Genomic DNA, 15263 nt, shown 5'->3' on the forward strand with positions numbered 1-15263 from the left:
CCCACCACCCCCCCACCGCCAACAACAGTGCTGCGGATGTACCTACACCGCATGGACTGCAATGGTTCACCATCACTTTCTCAGGGGCAATTAGAAATGGAAATAAATGCTGGCCTTGTCAGCGATTCTCACATCTTGTGAAAGAATCTTAAAAATCCTTTAACTGGAGCCACCAGCTCTATTGTGCATTGCACATCATTTTGTATTTCTGATGTCTATACATAAATATCTATATTTTTCTTCCTTTGAAGAGTCTCAAACCTTTATGTACATTTTTGAATGATGACATAATATTAAGCACTAGTTTATGAGCCGAAACAGTCAAAGTAGTTTTCAACCCATGTTTGGATGGTGAGTCATGTGGCCTGCATGATACTCCTACTGTTGGTGCCATGGAACCTTTCGAAGTTGGCAGCGTGCTTTAATCTGCAATGATCTGTTATGGCTCAGCTCTGTGTTAAAGGGCAAGCCAGGTCCTGAGTGATGAATATCACATCACTTGTGAGCAGGGTGCTAACCCACTTCACTTGTGTTACAACCAACCATCAAATGTGGGATTCACTTTCACTCATAATAGATCTGTTTAATCTTTAAGCACAGTCAAAGTCACTTTACCTGGCAATAGGTTTGACCAGTAACAGATACATCAGTACACGTTACACTGGGAAAGGGAGGAATGCGGTGGAGATGCTGACTTTCTGACAGGAAAAAGGAGTTACTGTGAAATCTGAAGAACTGGCAATGAATGCACTTGGCTGTTTAACATGTTTTAATTTATTGGCAATGCAATCTGAAAGGATCCATAGTGCTTGCGCTATAATTGCAAATTTAGTATGGTGTGGATTAATAGCAAAAATCAACAACAAAAGATTAGCATATTTATTTAAAATGTCACAGCACTAAGGTTAGTAAGTAATTTGTGAACATTTGAAGTCCAAAGCAAAATTAAAGAGGTTAAAAAGCAGAAAGAGTTGCATTAAATTTTCCGTTACCCATAATGAATCATACCAGTTTAACAGATTTGCAGTGTATGGTAATACTAGAATTGTAATAGTGATTAAAATGACTGAAGAGAAAAAAACAGAGTGGGGCAAAGAACAGTTGAAGAGAATTTCTGCTGGGATTTTTTACTTTTGTTGCAATAGATATGTAAATGTAGAAATGAGTGATTTATTCAGGCATGTATGTGCATGATTTGGAAATTTAAATAGGTTAAATGACAGATCCTTGTATTGATGAAAGAGTTCCAAACGAGGGGCAAGTTCGCCACAGGAAATACATATATCATGCTTTTCCATCAAAGATCTGAGCAAGGGCAGTGACCTTATCTCTGAAATCCTAACTCAGGAATTTTAGTCCAGCCTGAACAATGGAGGAAAAGAGCCAGCCAATACAATCATGGCGTCATTTACATTTAGCAAGTTGCATAAACTACACATTACCATGTGTCATTCACTTTGTCATCAATTTACTGTGTAAGTTCTATCTAATGAAGAAATTTGAAAGTAATGCAATCTGTGCTTTTTCTATATATTGCAATCACTGTGACTGCCAACTTGTGAATCATGAAAAGGAGAAGTATTCACTTCCAACTTCTACAAGTTCGTTCTTTCTTTGCATTTGATTTATGTCACTCCTGGATTTAAGATGAACAGGTCAGGGGGCCAAACCCATTTCTAATGAAGCATTGGTGAGATTTTAATTATTCAATTTCCTAGGTAAGAATTGTTCAACAATAGTCAGTGACTCATTCATTGTGCAAAAGTGCAAATCCAAGTGAACATGGCTGTCACAAAAGTTGCAAGGAGTGCACAAAGCAGACCAGCCACCTAGCAATTGCGACCGTATAAGTGCAGTGATTCACTTCTTTGCTGTTTGTCAGCATAAGAAAAATCAACAGCAAAAAGAAACCCCCAACAACCAAGAACTTACAAGTCTTTGCAAAATTCATTTTTTAATAAATTTCTTTTTCCATTCTTGGGATGTGGGTGTCACCAATAAGGCCAGATTTTATTGCCCACCCCGAGTTGCCCTTGAGGTTTCCCTTGAGAGGTTGGGTTGGGCCTTCTACCTGAATTGCTGCAGTCCATGTGGGTGAACACCCCCACAGTGCTGTTGGGTGGAAATATTTAATTGCATACTTCCTCCTTTTACTACACGTTTTCCTTTGAGATTAACACTGGCCTTCCAGTTAATGATTCTAGGTGCTGATAATCAGACCAATGATAATTTTTTTACATCCAAATAAATGCTAGGTATAAAACATTAGTCTGGATATTAAGGATATTTAGACACTACTAAAGGTGGTCTACAAATTCCAGTCTGCAATTATGCTTAAATTAATCATTTCTTTTTGTTGGGCTTCCTGGAACCTGTTGCAAAATGGAGATTTGTGGTTTGTTGCATAATGTTATTACAAGCTTGTTTGATTGTATTAAGAGAGAATTAATTTGATTGCATTAAAAGAGAATTAGTTACAGATGGTTTTTGCCTCCCAGGCATTGGCATTATCAGCAATTCAGGAGGGTTTTACTGTTGGCTGATTAGAGTTGTTCTATTCCAGATAGCTAGGCAGTGACCAATAGAACTGAACCTTATCTAAGCACACCTATAAGCTTTTATTTAGAGACACGTATTACACCCAGGCACCACAGCCTTGATCTGCTCCTTTTTATATGTGCTTTTCGAATGCTTCTATTTATAGGAGCACAAGTGAACCACCGCACCCCCCCCCACCCCCCCACCGCCCACTTAATGCCCACCACCTGAATGTAATTAAACACTCAATTGATATACAATTAACAAAGCTGAGCATTGATAGATAAGTTTGTCCTTTGTTGCCTTTTTTTTCGTATGCCTGCATTGGACTTTAGTCTTAACCACTATTCAGATCATGATACATATTTAAAGTAATCCCATACACATTCTTTTGGAGTTTTTACAAGCTATCAAAGGTAAATTTACCAAACCCAGACTCCCAATAGGAAACCTTCTACAAGGTAATGCTGGCTCAAGGAATTAGTGCCATCATGCTGTAGTGTTATGTGAGACCGATGTTTTTCTCCAGCACTGCTCCTCTGGGAGCAGGGCTCGATAAATGAATTTAATCTTGTGTAATTATGTGCCCTTCAGTTACTGGTACAACATATTTTGCACTTCATTGTGCTTCTCTATGTTTGAGGAACAGTTCATCAGAATAAACAATTCAGACTGGAAATTATGCTCATCATTTGGCTTTACACATACTTGTTCTGCCTCAACCAGCTTATGTTGTCCATGCATAAAATTTACAGCAGAGAAACTGGCCATTCAGCCCAAGTGGTCCATGCTGGTATTTATTTTCCACATGACCCTCCTGCTACCCCTCGTCATCTAACCCCACCTATTAGCTGTCGGCCCCCTATCCCAACTCTGCAGGTCTTGTGGTGAAATTGGATTATTTAAACAAATGGTTGAACAAATGTCTTAATGAGTTATGTCTTAGAATTCCTGGCTGCATGGTAAGTGAGCTCATTCCCACTTCCTTCATCAGATCCATTGGAGGCTGTGCCTTCAGCCTTCTAGGCTTTAAACCCTGGAGTTCCCTCCCTAAACCTCTCTGACAAACAACATTTTTTTCCCTTTACGATGCTCCTTAAAAGGCCCATAGTTCATAATGCCATTCTGAAGAGCTGAGTGCACAATCTAGGCTGATACCCTCTGGGAGAGGTGCTGTCATTTTTAAAATTCAGTCATGGTATGTGGGTGTCATTGGCTAGGCCAGCCTTTATTGCTCATCTCTAATTGCCCTTGAGAAGGTGGTGTTGAGCTGCCTTCTTGAACGCCTGCAGTCCATGTAGTGTAGGGACACCCACACTGCTGTTATGGAGGGAGTTCCAGGATTTTGACCCAGCAACAGTGAAGGAACAACAATATATTTCCAAGTCAAGATGGTGAATATTTCAGAGGGGAACCTCCAGGTGGTGTTCCTATATGTCTGCTGCCCTTGTCCTTCTAGATGGTAGCAGACATGGGTTTGATAGGTCTGTCTTAAGCGCATTGGTGAATTCCTGCAGTGCATCTTGTAGATGGTACACACTGCTGCGTCAGTGGTGGAGGGAGTGAATATTTGTGGATGGGGTGCCAATCAAGTGGGTTGCTTTGTCCTGTATGGTGTTGAGCTTCTTGAGTGTTGGATTTGCACTCACCCAGGCAAGTGGATGTAAGCAGGCAAGAGTATTCCACCACACTCCTGACTTGTGCCTTGTAGATGGTGAACAGGCTTTGGGAGACAGGAGGTGAGTTACTTGCTGCATGATTCCTAGCCCCTGACCTGCCCTTATAGCCACCGTATTTAAATGGCTGGTCCAGTTCAATTTCTGGTCAATGGTAACCCCCAGGATTTTGGTAGTAGGGCATTCAGCAATAGCAATGCCATTGAATGTCAAGGGAAGATGGTTAGATCCTCCCTTATTGGAGATGGTCATTGCCTGGCACTTGTGTGGCATGAATGTTACTTGCCACTTGTCAGCCCAAGCCTGGATATTGTCCAGATCTTACTGCATTTGGACATGGACTTCAGTATCAGCAGATTTGCAAATTGTGCTGAGCATTGTGCAATCATCAGCGAACAGCCCCACTTCTGACCTTATGATGGAAGGAAGGTCATTGATGAAGCAGCTGAGGATAGTTGGGCCTAGGACACTACCCTGAGGAACTCTTGCAGTGATGTCCTGGAGCTGAGATGATTGACCTCCAACAATCACAATCATCTTCCGTTGCGCTAGGTATGAGTCCAACCAGCAGAAAGTTTTGCCCTGATTCCCATTGATTTCACTTTTGCTAGGACTCCTTGATGCCATACTCAGTCAAATGCTGCCTTGATGTCAAGGGCAGTCATGCTCACCTCACCTCGGGAGTTCAGCTCTTTTGTCCATATTTGAACCAAGGCTATAATGAGGTCAGGAGCTAAGTAACCCTGGTGGAACCCAAAGTGAGCATCAGTGAGCAGGTTATTGCTAAGCCCTTCCATCACTTTACTGATGATGGATAGTATACCGATGGGGCAGTAATTGGCTGGGTTGGCTTTTTGTGTCCACCGCCGTTCACGACTGGTTGTGACAGGACTGCAGAGCTTAGGTCTGATCCATTGGTTGTGGAATCACTTAATTCTGCCTATCGTTTGCTGCTTATGCTGTTTGGCACGCAAGTAGTTCTGTGTTGTAACTTCACCAGGTTGATGTCACATTTTTCGGTATACCTGGTGCTACAACCTTGCCACTCTCAGTGCTTCCTCCTAGTGACGTTAAACATGGAGGAGCACGGATTCGTCAGCTGAGGGGAATAGATATGAGAGAGCTCTTTAAAACTTAACTAGTTGATCAAATGTTTGGTCACCTGTCCTAATATCTCCTTCTTTGGCTCGGTGTCAATTTTTGTTCAAGTACAATCCCATGAATCACTTTGGACACTTTAATGTAGTAAAGGCATCATATAAATGCATGTTGGTGTTGTTACTGTCTTAAGTACCTTAACATCTAATATTCTGAATAAAGCCCCCATACATTTTGCATAACTGCTGAGAATCAAAACAATGGTGAGTGGAAACTGTTTAAGATGCTAATTGTAAATAATTGATGAGTGGTATACTAGTGTCTAACTTTCAGTTTGCAATGAAGGAAAAGTTCAAGGAAAAACTAATATATTTTTATTTAAAATGCATGAATTTTTATTTCTGATTTTCAAGAACTCTCTGTAGCAACTGTTGACAGTTGCTGCATACCATGACTGGCTTTTATTTATAGAGCACTTTTCAGCCAATCACCGACTTTAGTTGCTGTTGTAATGTAGGAAACACATTTCAACCAAATCATGTACAGCAAGGTCCCCATAAACAGCAATGAGATAATGACCAGATAATCTGTTTTTTTAGTGAAGTTAGTTGAGGGATAAATGTTGGTAGTTGAAGGATAAATGTTGGCATGGGGAAAACTGCTCCTTGCTCTTCTTCAAAAGAATAGTGCCATGGGATCTTTAACATTTACCCATAAGGGCTGCCATCTCCTTGGATGACACCCCTGGTATCAGCTTAGATTTTGTACTCTAGTATCTGGAATGGGATCATGAACTCTGGACCTTCTGTCCCAGAGGCAACCTACTGAGCCATGGGCATCTTTATTCTGAGCAAAATCAACAGCATGTTTTAAAGGTTTTATAACTGTGGTTGATTTTTCAGAGTAGGTCAATTAACACAATTCATAGAATCATTACAGTATAGTGCTAAGTGGATCCAGGCTAGGTATGAAATATGAAACAAGGCACAATTCTTTCCCTTGATAGTAGATTTATTCACAGGATAAAGCCTTACAGATCTCTGCCTCTCAACTATCTTCACCAGTGTCCCAGCTGACTCTTTTTATATGTGATCCCAGTCCTTAATCAAACAAATGCCCATCACCTGTGTATCTTTAACAACATAATCAGCAAACCATTAATAGATTCCCCCTTTCTTCCTTTAAGCAATAAAAACTTAAACATACAAAGCAAAAAAAATGGTTTTCCATAATTCTTATAGCTCATCATAACATCCTTCGTCTAGGACATCCAATAATTTTTTGGAGCAGGCATTTCTCTTTGTAAAGCAGTCCGATAATTGGTGACTTGTTTGGACACATTTTATTTTAGAAATCTCTTTTCTTTCCAACATTTCATTTATACTCACAAGGTCAATCCTCAACGTTTTCTCAGTGACACTCTGTCAAATGAACATTATCCTAAAGACAACAGCTATCCAAATAACATTCTATGGGCAAGCCTTTCTCAAAATGCCCCCTGTATAGGATTTCCTTCAGAATTTAGATAAATACAATTCCATATTTATAGCTTCTTCTAGCATCAGCATTCTGCAGCTAGGGTGCTTTTAACCATTCTTTTGATTTTCTTGGCTTCCCAAGCCAAGGGACATCTCTTTCAATTTTTCCCCACCAAGAAAATGATAAACCCAAACATACTTGACTATCCACCCAGAAGATTGGTATGGGAAGTGTCACTAAAAAGGACTAACATCATATTCTTTGGGCATCCAAGGTTGGAAACTTGAGTGCATATTGAGTGATTATTGATTCAAGGTTACTCCCGACTTAGTCTGGTTAATGTCTATCCCTATATTTTTGAAGGACACCAAAGCCTGATTTCCAATCTCACATTCCCCTTTTATCCTACCTAAAACAAATTGCTCAAATTCCATAGAACCTCCCCATAGAAAATCATCGAGGTGCACCATAAAGATACCTGCGAGTTTCTCTTTATGATAACAGTAGGACATTGATGGGCATGGAACACTGCTTTCAGCTGAATTCAACCTACTTTCAGCAAGACAAAACTAAGATATACCATACCCTTGACACATCATTTAATCCATAAACATGTATGATTTCTTTCACAAAGCCCATTACTGAAGGGACTTACAGCTGAGCATGACTATGATGTTTATATTTATTCACATGTCTCTAAATTTGTCATTGGCATCCCCCCCATTGTCAGTTAGGAATTGAGCTGGTGCCCTCAGTCTGGCCTCTGTCTATTTTTCCATGATTTTATCTACAATCACTCATTTGTCTTTGCTATATATTACTGTAGACAGACAGAATCTTGTTGTCATGCCAATGAAATGTAAAACAAAAATGTTTCTATCCTGTCCCACACCTTTAAATCCATTGCTATACTAATTCATTAAGTCTCATGCTGATGGGAGATTTAGAACAGGCTGTGATTTCGTCCTCCGATACTTTTTTGCGTTTGTCACGTTTTTCATTAATCTCTTCAATAAGCTTTGTGTACTCTTGAACTATCCCTGCATCCTTTAGTAGGATTTTTAACCTGTGACAAGTGGAATAAGCCAATTGTCAATGTAGCTTTAAGACAATTTTCTTTCAAATTCCGATCACCAGATGCCATTAACATTTTGATTAGAGATGCCATGTTTTGTTAAAGGGATGCAATTATGTCCTGGTTGGGTAAATTACAGATTACTGACTTTCCAGCTTGGCCTAAATAGCCAAGTGGTTATGGTACTGGGTTTGTAACCCCAAAATCAAGAGTTCAAATCTCACAATGGCAAACGATGAAACAATGTAACTTCATCTGAACAAGATGGAAACGGGTTTGTACTCGAAAGAGTTACATTTTGACGTGCAGCTCCTGTTTATAGAACAGCTGGGCCTCGGTGGCTCCTTGCAGGCGTTGCCCGTCTTTTACCAGGACCTGATCAAAGTCTGGAAAGTGGTCGCCTCGCGACGCAGCTCTCCCCCGTCAGGAGTAGCGGCTATCGTCAGAGAGCCGCTGCTCAGGAATCCGCCCCTCCGTCCTTTTCAGTGGTTGGCGGAGAGGAGGGCTGTGGCCGCAGGGGTGACCAGAATCGGGGACGTGCTGGGTGGCGGAGGACTGGGCTGGATGCTCCCGCAGGAGTTGGCGCGACGCGCGTCTGTGAGTGTCCAGGTCGCAGCCGATGCCATCCAAGACCTGAGAACGGTCGTGCTCGGACCTGACGTTATTTTGGGTCTTGAGGCGGCCCAGGTGCGCGGTGGTCTTCCGTCTGAGCGTTCCCCTGTTCGGACGGAATTCCACATTGGCCCCAAGCCCCGAACCCTCCCTCGGGTGCTGGTGCCCCGCAATATGAGCCGCCTCGGGGACATGCCCTCTGTGCCTTTTGGCACGGCAAAGAGGAGCTTTTTGTACGGACTGCTGCTGCACACCTTCCATTTTCTCGCCCTTGTCCGTCGACCGGACACGCCCTGGCGTGCCTTGTTGCCGTCCGGCGGCGGAGGCTCCCGATGGGAGGCCCTCTACGGAGGTGTCCTCCCCCTTTCTATCGGAGACCTGGGTTGGAGGGTGTTGCATGCAGCAGTCCCTTATAATAAGAGAATGCATTGGTTCGCGGACTCTCAGGACACGTGCCCTTTTTGCGGTCTTGTGGAGTCCGTGGACCATGTATACATAGGGTGTTGTAGGCTGCACTCCCTTTTTAGTTATTTGAAAAACCTTTTATTGATGTTTTGTTTGCACTTCAGCCCCACGCTCCTGATCTATGGGCACCCGGTGCGGAAGGGGGTCGGGAAGGAGGAGGACCTCCTCGTGAACCTGCTCCTGGGCCTGGCCAAGTTGGCCATTAACAGGTCCAGGCAGCGGGCGATCGACGGGGGAGTCCCGCCCGATTGTTTGTCCCTCTTCCGCAGCTACGTTCGCTGCCGGATGTCCCTGGAGAAGGAGCACGCGGTGTCTGCTGGCACTCTCGAGGCCTTCCGTGCTCAGTGGGCACCGCGGGGACTGGGGTGTTTTGTTGACCCCTTTAATCACATTTTGATTTAAAGTTTGTAAGTTTCCTTTAAAACTTTGTTCTTGGTTTTACAGCTGACCTGAATTAGGGGCTGTGCCTGATTTTTCCCAATTTTGTTGATTTGGTTTTCATTTAAAAGATTATCAAGAGTTCAAATCTCACAATTGTAAACTATGAAACAATTTAACTTCATCTGAAACAGATGGAAATGTGTTTGTACTCGAAAGAGTTTCATGTGGCTGGGCAGGGCGATTCTTCCCAAGCTTTTGCCGGCAAACTGGCAGGAACTGGAGACGAAAGTCACCGCTCGCCTGCGGCGCTGGACAGGACTGCTCCGAGTGCTATCTTACTGAGGTCGAATTCTGGTCATAAACCAGCTGATCGCCGCCATGTTGTGGTATCGGCTGGTCACTTTGACCCCTCCCCCGGACTTTGTCACAAGAATCCAGAGATTGTTAGTCGACTTCTTCTGGGACAAAAGATTGCACTGGGTCGCTGCCGAGGTTCTGAGTCTCCCGCTTAGGGAGGGTGGTCAGGCGCTAGTGTGCCTACGCACACAGGTGGCGACTTTCCACCTTCAGACCCTGCAGCGATACCTCTACGTCGAGCCTCCTCCTAGATGGTGTGCCCTGATGACGTATTTCTTCCGTCAGGTGCACGGCCTGAATTATGACGTGCAGCTCCTGTTTATAGAACAGCTGGGCCTCGGTGGCTCCTTGCAGGCGTTGCCCGTCTTTTACCAGGACCTGATCAAAGTCTGGAAAGTGGTCGCCTCGCGACGCAGCTCTCCCCCGTCAGGAGTAGCGGCTATCGTCAGAGAGCCGCTGCTCAGGAATCCGCCCCTCCGTCCTTTTCAGTGGTTGGCGGAGAGGAGGGCTGTGGCCGCAGGGGTGACCAGGATCGGGGACGTGCTGGGTGGCGGAGGACTGGGCTGGATGCTCCCGCAGGAGTTGGCGCGACGCGCGTCTGTGAGTGTCCAGGTTGCAGCCGATGCCATCCAAGACCTGAGAACGGTCGTGCTCGGACCCGACATTATTTTGGGTCTTGAGGTGGCCCAGGTGCGCGGTGGTCTTCCGTCTGAACGTTCCCCTGTTCGGACAGAATTCCACATTGGCCCCAAGCCCCGAACCCTCCCTCGGGTGCTGGTGCCCCGCAATATGAGCCGCCTCGGGGACATGCCCTCTGTGCCTTTTGGCACGGCAAAGAGGGGCTCTTTGTACGGACTGCTGCTGCACACCTTCCATTTTCTCGCCCTTGTCCGTCGACCGGACACACCCTGGTGTGCCTTGTTGCCGTCCGGCAGCGGAGGCCCCCAATGGGAGGCCCTCTACGGAGGTGTCCTCCCCCTTTCTATCAGGGACCTGGGTTGGAGGGTGTTGCATGCAGCAGTCCCTTATAATAAGAGGATGCATAGGTTCACGTACTCTCAGGACACGTGCCCTTTTTGCGGTCTTGTGGAGTCCGTGGACCATGTATACATAGGGTGTTGTAGACTGCACTCCCTTTTTAGTTATTTGAAAAACCTTTTATTGATGTTTTGTTTGCACTTCAGCCCCACGCTCCTGATCTATGGGCACCCGGTGTGGAAGGGGGTCGGGAAGGAGGAGGACCTCCTCATGAACCTGCTCCTGGGCCTGGCCAAGTTGGCCATTAACAGGTCCAGGCAGCGGGCGATCGACGGGGGAGTCCCGCCCGATTGTTTGTCCCTCTTCCGTGGCTACGTTCGCTGCCGGATGTCCCTGGAGAGGGAGCACGCGGTGTCTGCTGGCACTCTCGAGGCCTTCTGTGCTCGGTGGGCACCGCGGGGACTGGGGTGTTTTGTTGACCCCTTTAATCACATTTTGATTTAAAGTTTGTAAGTTTCCTTTAAACTTTGTTCTTGGTTTTACAGCTGACCTGAATTAGGGGCTGTGCCTGATTTATCCCAATTTTGTTGATTTGGTTTTCATTTAAAAGATTATCAAGAGTTCAAATCTCACAATGGGAAACAATGTAACTTCATCTGAATAGGAACAGATGGAAACGTGTTTGTACTTGAAAGAGTTACATCTTCTTCTGGGACAAAAGATTGCACTGGGTCGCTGCTGAAGTTCTGAGTCTCCTGCTTAGGGAGGGTGGTCAGGCGCTAGTGTGCCTACACACACAGGTGGCGACTTTCTGCCTTCAGACCCTGCAGCGATACCTCTACGTCGAGCCTCCTCCTAGATGGTGTGCCCTGATGATGTATTTCTTCCGTCAGGTGCACGGCCTGAATTATGACGTGCAGCTCCTGCTTATAGAACAGCTGGGCCTCGGTGGCTCCTTGCAGGCGTTGCCCGTCTTTTACCAGGACCTGAGCAAAGTCTGGAAAGTGGTCGCCTCGCGACGCAGCTCTCCCCCGTCAGGAGTAGCGGCTATCGTCAGAGAGCCGCTGCTCAGGAATCCGCCCCTCCGTCCTTTTCAGTGGTTGGCGGAGAGGAGGGCTGTGGCCGCAGGGGTGACCAGGATCGGGGATGTGCTGGGTGGCGGAGGACTGGGCTGGATGCTCCAGCAGGAGTTGGCGCGACGCGCATCTGTGAGTGTCCAGGTCGCAGCCGATGCCATCCAAGACCTGAGAACGGTCGTGCTCGGACCCGACGTTATTTTGGGTCTTGAGGTGGCCCAGGTGCGCGGTGGTCTTCCGTCTGAACGTTCCCCTGTTCGGACAGAATTCCACATTGGCCCCAAGCCCCGAACCCTCCCTCGGGTGCTGGTGCCCCGCAATATGAGCCGCCTCGGGGACATGCCCTCCGTGCCTTTTGGCACGGCAAAGAGGGGCTTTTTGTACGGACTGCTGCTGCACACCTTCCATTTTCTCGCCCTTGTCCGTCACCCGGACACGCCCTGGCGTGCCTTGTTGCCATCCGGCGGCGGAGGCCCCCGATGGAAGGCCCTCTACGGAGGTGTCCTCCCCCTTTCTATCGGGGACCTGGGTTGGAGGGTGTTGCATGCAGCAGTCCCCTATAATAAGAAGATGCATAGGTTCACGGATTCTCAGGACACGTGCCCTTTTTGCGGTCTTGTGGAGTCCGTGGACCATGTTTACATAGGGTGTTGTAGGCTGCACTCCCTTTTTAGTTATTTGAAAAACCTTTTATTGATGTTTTGTTTGCACTTCAGCCCCACGCTCCTGATCTATGGGCACCCGGTGCGGAAGGGGATCGGGAAGGAGGAGGACCTCCTCGTGAACCTGCTCCTGGGCCTGGCCAAGTTGGCCATTAACAGGTCCAGGCAGCGGGCGATCGACGGGGGAGTCCCGCCCGATTGTTTGTCCCTCTTCCGCGGCTACGTTCGCTGCCGGATGTCCCTGGAGAGGGAGCACGCGGTGTCTGCTGGCACTCTCGAGGCCTTCCGTGCTCGGTGGGCACCGCGGGGACTGGGGTGTTTTGTTGACCCCTTTAATCACATTTTGATTTAAAGTTTGTAAGGTTCCTTTAAATTTTTGTCCTTGGTTTTACAGCTGACCTGAATTAGGGGCTGTGCCTGATTTATCCCAATTTTGTTGATTTGGTTTTCATTTAAAAAGATTATCAAGAGTTCAAATCTCACAATGGCAAACTATGAAACAATGTAACTTCATCTGAAACAGATGGAAACGGGTTTGTACTCGAAAGAGTTACAATTACAAAGGTGTGTGCTGTAGGTGTTGCTGCTCCTCAGTGTTTCAACTGTTTCTGCTGCTGCCTTTGGGGTTGCTTCTGCTGTGTGCTGCTGCTGCCCCTGCACTTGAGGGTGTTTGCTGCTGCTGCTGGACCTGCACTCGAGGGTGTTTGCTGAGGCTGCTGCTGCTGGACCTGCACTCGAGGGTGTTTGCTGCTGCTGCTGGACCTGCACTCGAGGGTGTTTGCTGGGGCTGCTGCTGCTGGACCTGCACTCGAGGGTGTTTGCTGCTGCTGCTCCTGCACTCGAGGGTGTTTGCTGCTGCTGCTGCTGGACCTGCAGTCGAGGGTGTTTGCTGCTGCTGCTGGACCTGCACTCGAGGGTGTTTACTGCTGCTGCTGCTGGACCTGCGCATGAGGGTGTTTGCTGCTGCTGCTGGACCTGCCCGTTTGGAGCAAAAGGAGAGAGAGGGAGAGAAGAAGAACAGCTTCTGTTGCTACAGGACAGGAAGGCCAGGAGGCCGGGACTGTGTCTAAAAACAACATCCTAGGTGGGTGTCCAACATTATTGATTGTGTAAGGTGGGGGCAATAAAGGACTGTGTTTTGTAGGGGGAGGAAAGAAGACTGCAGGAAGGTTTGGGGAAGGAAGAGAGGGGGGTGTGTGGTTAAAACCACCTTTCTGCTACCCCCCCCGCCCCACCCAGCCCTTTCCCAGTAAGGCCAGCGGTGGCTGGTGAAGACATCGCCTCCCCCTGCAAGAAGATCATCAGGCCCCCACCCAACGTCCACCTTTTACTGGAGACACCCACCTGGACTCTTCCCTTTTCCCTCCTGTGCCTCCCTGTCCTTCACTCCTCTCCCTCCTCTCCTCTCCTGTGCAAAAGGGGGAGGTTATTACTACCTTTCTCCCTAAGGAGGAACATTGTATATTTAAAAAAATATGTATATATAAAAAAATATATATAATTTAAAAAAAAAATGGCCAATCCTTCCCAGGGTGGGCGTGGCTCTGGCCCTAAGGCCAGTTCAACATCTCCTGTGGCTGGGCCCTCGAGGGCTAATGTGGAGGCGGCTTTGTCACCGGTGGCAGGGCCTACAAAAAAGACCTATGCGGGGGTGGTTGCTTCTGCAGCTCCTGCTGCTCCCGCTGCCCTGTCGCCATTCCGTCTCCTCACCAGGGCCCTCGGGGTAAAATGCTACGCTCACCCTGAGATGACTATTGAGGCCTGCGTAAAGGCTATGGCTGGGGTCGTCGGCCCCTCAGCCATTGTCGCGGCCTCAAAGATGTATGGGAGGGCCATCTTTTTCTTGAGGTCTGAGCGGGTGGTGCAACTCGCCCTGCAGAAGGGGCTCACTGTGGGCGGGACTTTTCTGGCGGTGGACCCCCTTGAGGCCACCGCCCAGAAGATTGTTATTTCAAATGTCCCGCCCTTTATATCATGTGAGCTCCTCCTCCCCCACCTTAATAAGCTGGGGGAGGTCAGGTCAGGGGTTGCGCCAGTCCCGCTCGGCCTCAGAGACTCGGCCCTCCGCCACATGTACTCCTTCCGGCGCCAAGTTTTCATCCGCTTGGCCCGGGAGGAGTGCCTGGAGGGGGCCTTCTTGGTTAATTTTGAGGGGACCGCCTATCGGGTCTTCTGGACCTCAGAGGGCGTGCGGTGCCATGCCTGTAAGGAGGCGGGGCACGTAAGAAAGAACTGCCCTGCCTCCAAGGCCACGAGCCCCACCCAAGCGGCCGCGGCTGGCACCGCCCCTCCTCCCCCCGCCACCACTCCATCTCCCTCCCCGCAAGGGGAAGTGACCCCGGCAGCAGCTGCCATCTCGGCTGCCGGTGAGGCGGGGGGAGAGCCCCCGCGCCGTAAGAAGGCGCGGAGGAAGACCCGAAATTTGGAGGCAGCCCGTGAAACGCCCCAAACCCCCCCAAACACCTGGAAAAATTGGCTCGGGGGAAAAAACATCATCCAGCCCCGGCGTCGTGTCCGCGTGTGCTCCCGGGTCTGTGGGCGCTAAGGCGCTGAGTGCTGGGCCCGGCGTCGTCCCTGCGCGTGCTCCCGGGGCCGGCGGGGAAAAGACGCGGGACCCCGAGCCGGGGAAGCAAACGTCAAAACCCCAGAGGGTTGATTGTCCGGGAGGGCTGGACAAGGAGGAGGGGGCCTCGGAAATGGAGGTCTCCCTAGCCCCCAGCCTGACCCGGAAGAGACGTCACGCTTTGGAGGAGGAAGTGGGCGACGCCCAAACTGAAGAGGTTGGGCGTGTCCCTTCCCCTGATGAAGAGGTGGTGGCGTCTCCACCCAGTAAAACCTCGCCCTGCCCGCTGGGGGAACCCGAAAC

Source organism: Carcharodon carcharias, chromosome 10 (genome assembly GCF_017639515.1).
Source record: "Carcharodon carcharias isolate sCarCar2 chromosome 10, sCarCar2.pri, whole genome shotgun sequence".
Lineage (NCBI taxonomy): Eukaryota > Metazoa > Chordata > Chondrichthyes > Lamniformes > Lamnidae > Carcharodon > Carcharodon carcharias.